Source organism: Amblyomma maculatum, chromosome 7, assembly GCF_055883805.1.
Source record: "Amblyomma maculatum isolate TAMU_Amacu chromosome 7, ASM5588380v1, whole genome shotgun sequence".
In the NCBI taxonomy this organism is placed as follows: Eukaryota; Metazoa; Arthropoda; class Arachnida; order Ixodida; family Ixodidae; genus Amblyomma; species Amblyomma maculatum.
The window spans coordinates 15,209,633-15,219,499 of record NC_139350.1 but is presented as its reverse complement, the minus strand read 5'-3'; positions in this window follow the sequence as shown (position 1 = coordinate 15,219,499).

Genomic DNA, 9,867 nt, shown 5'->3' with positions numbered 1-9,867 from the left:
CGTCAGGGCAGCACGAAAGCGGAGCACTGTTTCGCTTCGTCGTCTTCTCCGAATCGCCGGTTCAAATCGTCGTCGTCTATGAATGGCATGTGTCATTGCCCCCCTTCTTGGCAATGGCGCGCGTGACAAACAATCCGCATCTTGGTGTATATGTCCCGATTTATACACAACAGTGACGTCATACTCTTGAAGACGGAGGCTCCAACGAGCTAAGCGTCCAGACGGGTCTTTAAGGCTTGCCAGCCAGCACAAGGAATGATGGTCGCTGACAATACGGAAGGGTCGTCCATACAAATATGGTCGAAACTTGCTGATGGCCCAGATTACCGCAAGGCACTCATTCTCTGTTGTCGAATAGTTCGCCTCTGATCGTGAGAGTGTTCGGCTCGCGTAGGCGATAACCCGTTCTATTCCGCCTTGCCACTGAATGAGTATCGCGCCGAGGCCAACGTTGCTGGCATCAGTATGTACGTCGGTTGCGGCGTCTTCATCGAAATGGGCGAGTATTGGGGGTCTGTGTAGGCGGCTTCTAAGCTCCTGGAAGGCTTGTTCTTGATCGTCTCCCCATAGGAAGGGTATGCCTTCTCTGGTTAGTGGTATACGATATCTGATAACGCCTCAGGATCTTCGGAAAAGATATGAGAGCGAGAAACATTGTAACACGACGTACTTTGATTTGGCGTATCAGTTGAAAGCCGCTGTAAGCGAATGGCTAGACAGTGCGGAAGTTCCGGAGCAAATCGAACTTGCACCGGAGTGTGAGAAACAGCTTGAGGAAGCGGCCGAGCAACGTGACTGCAGTAGCGAGCCGACCGAACCTCGAACAGAAGAGTATCCTGTTACCTTGGTCGAGCCACCAGCTGAGAAGGTTAGCACATGCTTAATCGGCGAGAAATCCGCAGGGACGCTGTCCAGCGAGGTGAACTGCACGCCGACCCAAGTAGCTGTAGGAAATACAGATCCCTCAAATGAGTGTAAGGAACTGGTAGTAACTGGACTGCCTCTCGAGTCAGAAGCAGAAGCTTGTGTAGAGCGCGACGGAGATGGAAATGAGCTAGGAGTGGAAAAACTTTCAGTTTTCGAAATCAGCTGTGTCGTAGAACAGGGCACGCAGAAAAAGAAGTGCCGATCAGGGAAACTGCGCAGCCTGCGAGTTGTGATCAGCCAGGGCAGACCGACGAGGAGTGCGCGTACGCTGTAGGGCGCGAGACTTGCGAAGGCGACAGTGAACTACCAGAGCAAAGTCAGAATCGTTCGTGCCCCAATACCATGCTAGGTTGTATTAGCGAAAGCAACCCCAGTGAGAACGCGGACGTGGCACATATGACCCTCGCGCAATCCGAAGCGCCCCAGCTGTCGAAGGAGCTTGATCGTGCCCCGGTTAGCTCTGAGCGAGGCGACGCACTGAGTGGCGAGCCGCCAGAGCAAATGCCTAGAAGGGGGACTGACGCGACTGGCGTGAGAAGTTGTTCGAACTTGTCTGAAAGTGAGTCCTGCGATGCTGGCCGCGATGCAGACGCGGCGCCGCACTTCGACGACACCCGTGCTCTACTTGCTCCGGTTACCGCTAGAACGTTGACCGCTAGCTTGTCAGAGATGGCTCAGAAAGAAAGTAGAAGGCTAGTATTCCAGTGCTGCCGACGAAAAACGCGGAAGGGCAGGTGCGAGAAAGAATGCTGCCTTCGTAAGGAGAGCAAACTCAAACGATTGCAGAAAGAAAGCAGAAAGCTAGTATTCCAGTGCTGCCGACAAAAAACGCGAAAGGGCAGGCGCGAGAAAGAATGCTGCCATCGTAAGGAGAGCAAACTCAAACGATTGCAAAAAGAAAGCAGAAAGCCTGTCTTCCAGTGCTACCACAGAAAAAAGCGGAAAGGCAGGCGCGAGAAACTATGGAGCAAGTTCAAGCAATCGCGAAAAAGAAAGCGACCATCCCAGCGGCACAAATGCGCCCGTGCAAAGAAAATGCGTGACTGGTGCGCCACACGTAAGGAGAGGGATAGGTTGTTCAGAAAAGTGAGTGATTCATGCTCATGTGTTTCTTTGCACAGAAACAGGAAGGTACGGTTGTTCCGTGAAACGGACAGCCAAAGCTTTAGTGAAAAGGGTGAGTCGAAGCCCATAATGTGAGAAGAAGCCTCTGCTTTTCTTCCTGACAGGATTTTGAACAGATTGCATTGTATTATTTTTGCTTGAGAGTGGTGTTTTTTAAAGCTCAATTTTCAAATTTGTTGACGCGTTCCAAGTGCTGCTGAGCTGCCCTTTAATATAGATGGGGGCATAAGAGGGAAATAGTCTGGCATAACTTAGTGAAGTTTGTGCCGTGCTTGCTGGCTGAACGGTTGAGGTTTTAGCGTAGTTTTGACGTTGTGGGTTGTCAGAAATCTTCCTGAAGACAAGTTGCAGAGTGCCTTGGAAACCCGGACTTGCCGAGGACTTCTTCTGGCCAGCTGGCTCAAGAGAAACAGAGTCGGACGACCCCGGCTAGAAGCAACATCCCGATCCCTCCGGACAGCGGATGCAGTTCCCTGCCCTTCGGGATCTCCCTTCCCCGGCGGGGCAGTCTGTTACGTTTCTCCACCGACAAGTGGGACAGCTGACGCGGCCACCGCATAGCAACAGGCAGAACCGCGAGCGGATCGGCCATTTCGACGCCAATCATCGGCCGCGCAACGCTTCCTCCCGCGGGCAAGTCGCGACGTGATCCTGCCACGCACTAAATGTGTGTGCGTGCGTGTGTGTGCAAACGCCGGCCAAACCCGGAGCTCGGGGAAGAGTGCGCCGCCCTCGCTCGTTTGCAGGAGGTGGAGGAGATGCGGTCGGACCACCTGCGATTGAGTCATCCCATCTTGCCCAGACTTGTCGGGCTCTCCATTTCCTGTGATGGCTTTCTCTTTCCCTGGGAACTGGCAAGCCTATAAAAAGCAGCGGCCGACTCCGCTGCGACAGAGACTACTTTGACGCGCCGTTGGCACGACGCTAGACACCAGCTGTGTGAGAGTGTCTGTAATCTCTCCGGGTCAGCTTCTCTGCCCGTTTCTTTATGATGTTGTAGTAAAGGTTGTTTCGTTAGAAGACGCCTTGTCTTTGCTGGGACCGTTGATGCCGTCCGCCAAGCCACGGAGCCGCCCGGCCAACGCTACCGAGGGGCCGCGCGCCGCATGTGACAACTGGCGTAAGGGGTGGGATGAGCACGCGAGCCACGAACGTAATAACTGGTGGCAGTGGTACGCTACCCAGGCGCACGCGACCCAAATCTAACAGGCCGTGAAAGAAACTTATTTTTATCTCACGGATATTGACGCCGTTCTTCGAGGCAGGTGACTCTGATTTTTAAAGGTGGGGATAGAAACATAATGGAAAACTACAGGCCTATCTCTATTTTGCCTATCTTTTCCAAGGCATTGGAAAAGCTTATACACTAGAGATTATCAAGCTACTTCATTAAGCATTCAGTGCTTCATGATTTCCAGCACAGTTTTCGCAAGTATCGCTCTACCGAGACAGCGCTACTGAAGCAAAAGGAAATAATAATAACAAGCTTTTTGGAAAATAATCTAACATTTGGAATATACATAGACCTCTCTAAAGCTTTCGATTCCTTGCGACATGAAAACCTCCTTCTTAAGCTAAGGTCATACGGTGTTCGTGGTGTTTCGCATCAGTTACTAGCGTCTTACTTAAGTCAACGTAAGCAGTTTGTATTAATTGGCAAATTTGTTTCAGACATTAAAGACATAAAAACAGGAGTTCCTCATGGAAGTATTCTAGAGCCACTTTTATTCTGCTTGTATGTCAATAATTTGCATTGCTTGTTTCCAAACTCACAGGTTTCTTTGATCTGTTATGCCGATGATATAACTTTATTAATCACAGGAAAAACAACCCACGACATAGAAGCAGTCAGTACTGAGTCACTAAGGCTGGTTACAACATGGACGAAGCATAATTCACTATATGTAAATACAGAAAAAACTAAAGCGGTCGTATTCCGACTGTCCCCCGCTAAGAATTAAGAGGGGTATTACTAACGATGCGCCCTTAACGGTGCGCCCACTTCCAGACACCCTTAGAGTGAGGGGGGGTAGCTGTTCCGGTCGCAAAGGAGATGCCCTCGAGCTGCCTGACAAGCTCAGCTGGAATTCAACTACGTTGTAGTGACAGAAGGGGGTGGACGTTTGGTGGCCAGCTGTCGCCGGTTCAAACCAGAGTAAGGATCGGAGTCAGAAGTAACAAACAGAACACAATTTATGCACAGCAAGAGACGATACAAAAGAATACACAAACACTAAAATTGCACAGAAGAGAGGTTCACAGAATAACAAATGCTAAGCATGCAAGTACAGAGGTATTCAATACTATAGAGGCTTTACAACAAAGGTGACACACGACAGAGTTACATAAACACCACATTGTTCACCGGGCATTGTTGCAGTCTGACGCCTCAGGAGTCACGATGTGGTCGCCATACGAGACGAGCTCCGCTCCCTTGCAGGTCCGTGGGCTTGCTAGCAGCGGGTGAACCCCGGGAGTCCAGTCGGAGCACTGGCGAACGCGCCGCAACCACTGACTGACTGACTCAACAAGTGGCGCGGTCTCTTTAAATAGGGCGCGCCGCGTCTGTCTGTTAGCACGCGTCAAAGCTAGCGCGCACACACACTTAGCTTCGCTGGTTATAGAGCTCTCTCCTCCTCCCGCCCAGCCGCGCGTCGTCATTGGCTAGGTCCCATAGAAGATTCTTGATTTTTTTCTGGCGTGTTCCAGGCTGATGAGTCCGCGTCATCGCCGGGTGATGAGAAAGAGGGCGACGGCGACGCATACAAGGCTACGCGCTCTCTCGCGCGGGGAACGAGGTTTTTCTCGAGCTTTCCACGCGACGCCGTGCGGGCCTCGCGCCGTGCCGGCTTGATGAAAATGTGCGCCGATTTCGTGACACTACCCCTCCCTTAAAGAATATTTTCCCACAATATTCACAACAACCACGAACATCGAGCGCACATGCATGCGCTCACAAATTATATGGGGCAAATGTTCGCGTCACACGCATACATTGCACAAATTTCACGAACTGCAATCACAAATACAATGCAGACATCAGAAGTCTCACAAGTTTCTCAGACTCTGATGAAAATGTTTTTTTCACACTTCATTACCTGATATTCACAAACATAACAACGCACCTTTGTCGGATGCACATAGGAATCAACAACACACAATTTTTCAAATGCGAAGCGCACAAACCTAAATTTCCGAGCTTAATGCGAACCTGCTATCAGTGCGTGACATGCTTCTGTCCTCCAGGGATTCTGCCTTCGCTCTAGGCTCTCGCATTTGAGACGCGTCCCTGTTCCCAGATCGGGCTACTGAAAATTCCCTGAGGCATGACTTATAGTCCCCTTGTAAATCACACAACCAATGTGTGCCGATAATTGCCCCTACAACCAGTAGCGCCGATGGATATACGGGAACCTGCGCCAACGCGCACAGACCAACAAAAACAATCACTGTAGTAGTGCTCTTTCCTAGGCACCGGTATTTCCGCTGAAGGTGAAATATCCCAAGTAATGCCCCCATAGGTAGGAAAAACAATTGGACTACCTGCATCAACGACGACCTAGGCATTCCTGACTTTATTTCCTGTGTTGCCTCTTTCTTTTCGGTTTCCCCCTGAGGTGCTTCCTTTTGTTTATTCTTTTCTACAGGCTTTTCTTCCGGCTTCTCATGGCCTTGCTTTCCTCTCCTCGCCTTTTTCTTTTTAGATTCACTGCAGCGCACAGGCGCGGGACTTTGATCAGGATCCTCGGGAAATGTTGCGCCCTTGATATTTCCCAACACCAAATTGTAGATAGGGCGTTCGATGCAAAGGGCTGTCAGTTTTCCAGAATAATATGGCGTCTGCACTTCCAATTTTTCCTCAGGTAGCAGCTGAATTGAGCCTTCAATCAGCCTCACAGGACATTTCTTACCAGTCAGATCATTCCCCTGATTCAAATTGCGTCTAACGATTACGGCACTACTACCTGTATCTCATAGCAGAGAAAGTGATTTTCTTCCTATCTTTCCCCTCGAAACCGGCATACGATTCACCGCAGATCCAGGTTGCGCGTGTACTGCGGCGTTCACCACTCGGATTTTCTTGTCCTTCTTCCGTTTAACCACCTTCTCTGCTTCCTCCTCCTCTAGGCCATGCACTACGCGGACTCTCCTGCCGTTCTGAAGCTCAATAAAACCATCGGCATCTTCTTCCTCCAGGCGACATTCTGACTCTGACGGAGTCCTCACGCATGCCGTCTGCGGAGCTGCCTGGTCAGCGTCGGGACACGACATTGCTTTGTGGCCCTTCTGTCCGCATTTCCAACACGCGGATGGATTGTTGGTGGCGAGTTTGCGGCAGTTAGGTGCTTAATGGCCTAGTTGTCCGCAGAGATAGCACTTCGGGGGTGACTTTACGCTAGGTTTTGTCTGCCGGAATTCGGGCTTTTGAGGGGTTTTAGAATTTGCATTCCTGCTCCAATTTTCGCCTCCCTGGGCTTCCAAATATTGGTCTGCCAGATCCATCATTTCGTCCAATGTATCCCTTACGGAAATCCCATATCTGCTCCAGATATGGAACATATGCTGCCAGATACAAATATATGAGGCAGCAAATAACACCTTATCTGGGCCAGATGAGGTCATATATGTGCAAAATGTTGCCCTTATATGGCTCAGATTTGGCCATATCATGTAACATATAATCCATATCTGAACGGGTAGCGGGATCTTATATGGCTTGATCAGGGGCATATATGGTATCCTCGCGACCTTATGTGGCCTGATAAAGGGCATATATGGCATCGTCATGACCTTATATAGACAGACCAGGGCCATATATGCCTGGCGTCAACAGGACTTTATATAACCTCATCGGGGCCTTAATTATGTAGGCGCCATAGTTATTGTATATTAGCGATATATGGCCTCCGTCAACCTTCTGCAAATATCCAATATTGGCATCATGTGGTCGAGCTTCAATTTTTCTACACTCAGCATGGCCTGCATGCTTAGTGTACGGTAATTGTATCCAATTTAGAAAATAGCTACGACTCCTAATATTTCAAATATTCTGCAGATTTCGCTGCACTGTAATTATTACACCATGTGTTCCTTAATCCAGGAGGGTGCTTGGTTATAGCTACATGCTTCTCTTTCCGCCTACTAACTCGCATTTTAATTTAAAATGCGGCCGCAGTCCGGCGCACAAAAGCATGGTCGGGTAAGTTGAGCGATTCAAAATATCAAGAAAATGATGGCAGTTCAGTATACGGCCCCCTCCGCGCTGTCAGACGGTGACTCACCCTCAGCGACAGCTGGCGGTTGCTTCGTCGAGGGCCGCAGTGGCTAGACGGTGACTCCTCCTCTCCTGCGTTCCCCTCTTCCCTCTCAGACAGCGGCGGCCCCTACGTCGCAGGCTCGCATTTCATCTCTCCTCCTCGCTGCCATGCTCTATACTGCGTAGGCCTGCGAGCTCTCCGTTTTGTGTGTGCTTACTTCTTTGCCCTCCCCCTTTCAACTCCGTGCGCCTAAGCACTTGGTATCTCGTTCCTTTTCGGTGGCAGACATCGGAGTTCGGTGCGGCTGGCGGGCGTGCTGCATGTTGTGTATGCTGGTGTGTGTGTGTGTGCCAGCGCCTGTTCGCTATTAGCTGTGTGCATGTAACAAAAATGCGACAGCAAACCTACAAGAGCTTCAGTCTGACCGTCGGCACAGAGGAAATTACTGTGTCCCACTGCGGGTGGAAACTGCCTCCCCAGCCTTGGCAGCGAACCTGATGGACGATTGAATTTTTCGGGGCTTCTGCCCTGGGTGGCCCGGCCAAATCTTCACTATTGTGTCGGATCGCACCCTCATCGTGCCGCCTCATCTTCACGCCCGATCACCAAAACCGTGAGTGTGAGACTTCTTGTCGGGAACTAGCACTTGCAAGCCTCAGGATATTCTTCACATTATTATTTTGATGGAAAATTAATTTTACAATCAGTAAATTGGATGGTAATTGCCAGTATGTGATATTTTTCGTACATTTCGTTGTTTATTTGTCTTTCGCTCCAGCAAGTTTGACAAATTTCAGTGGGTGGATAGGGTCCTTCGTTATATATTATTATTATTATTTGCACTACCTAAGTAGCTTCATGCTTGATTTGGTTTAGGGGCAGAGCTGTTGCTGTCATGACAAATGCCGTCGGACATGCTTTTTTGTTTTCTCTCCTAATTTGAAAAGCAACCACTAGTTAGGCGCGTTCACTCATTTTACACTGCAGTCTCTGCTTAAGGTAACACCAGTACTTCGTTCCTAACAGCCTATATGTACTTTGCTATGGTTTAAGTATTATCAGCAGTCCCAGCAGTGCGTGTTTTATTCCCCTACGGCTTAGCGGTACCTTTTCCGGGTGTCGACAAACCTTTAAATTCCATTTTAAAAGTCTAGTTCGATTAATAGCCATTTATTTTATTTAGCTTCGCAAGTAAACCAGCTCAAACTAAAAGCATTTACTGGTTAAAGCTGTGTGTGTAAAAGAGTAGAATAAAAATGTAATATCTAACTTAATAGGTTAAGGTATTTCACTTTAGCTTCTCGTGTAGACATTATTCTGTTCAGATATCTCATTAGTTTGTTATAGTATCGCTCGTAACGCGTAATATTTGCTAACGGATGAGCATGTCTTTGACCCTCGGTATACACACGTAATTCAGGACCGTCTTTGAGCGATTCCATATAGGCAGGGAAAGAAGAAAACCTGTGGTTTCAAAGCTATTTTCCTGTAAGGTTTGAAATAAAAGGAGAAATTCAGGTTTCCCTAGGCAAACTTGATTGAGTGTGCGTTTAGCTGGAATACTGAAATTGTTTTGTGTGTGTTGTAATAGTGTTATGATGATATGCAGATATATAGATCTATACTTCAAAACCTACCTGCATGCGGGCTAGATCTTTAAATCAGGAGTTGGGTAGATAAGGCATATCTGACCAGATATGCCTTATCTGGTACTCGAAATCAGGAATTGGACAGATCAGGCATATACAACCAGATATGCCTTATCTGGTACTCGAAATCAGGAATTGGGCAGATCTGCCTTATTTGGTCTAGATCTGTCTTAATATACCATATCTGCCCAATTCCTGATATACCTGATTTGGATTTTTTATAACTCCAGATATGGCATTACCGTAAGGGATATGCGTTTTTCTTTCTTTTAAATAAAGCGACAGACAAGGGTGACAGCTGCCCAGAAATTGTTCCTTAATTAGGAGCTCTCGAAGTGCGCCCTACTCTGGTTTAATTTTTGAGAGTTCAGTCCAGCGGTCAAAATAATGACTCAATCGCGCAACATACTGTGTTGCCATTTCACCGTCCATAGGTTTTCTAGTCCTGAACTTCTCACGAAACCAATCCGTCGTAAATCTAAACCTTTTAAGTAATGCAGCTTTCACCTTGTTATAGCTGCCTGCATCCTCAGGAGGAAGTCTTCCAGATACGCTTAATGCTTCGCCGCTAAGGCAAGTGCTCAAGACGGTAGCACATTCACTGTCTGTCCAATTTGCATTATTGGCTATTCTTTCGAACCGCAAGAGGAATGCGTCGAGATCGTCTCTTCTCTCGTCGTACTTCGGGATCAATTTACTTGCGTCTATCCGCAAGCTGCTATGTTCTTCACTGGAGTTATACACTTCAGCAAAACCGTTGTTCCCTGAGTTTCGGAGCTGAAGTTTCATAGTAAGTAATTCCTTTTCCCGCTGAAATTCCTCTTCCCGCTCCTTTCGAGCCTTCTCTCTTTCTTCCTCAGCTTCCTTTTGAGCCCTCTCTCGTTCCTCCTCGGCTTCCTTTTGAGCCT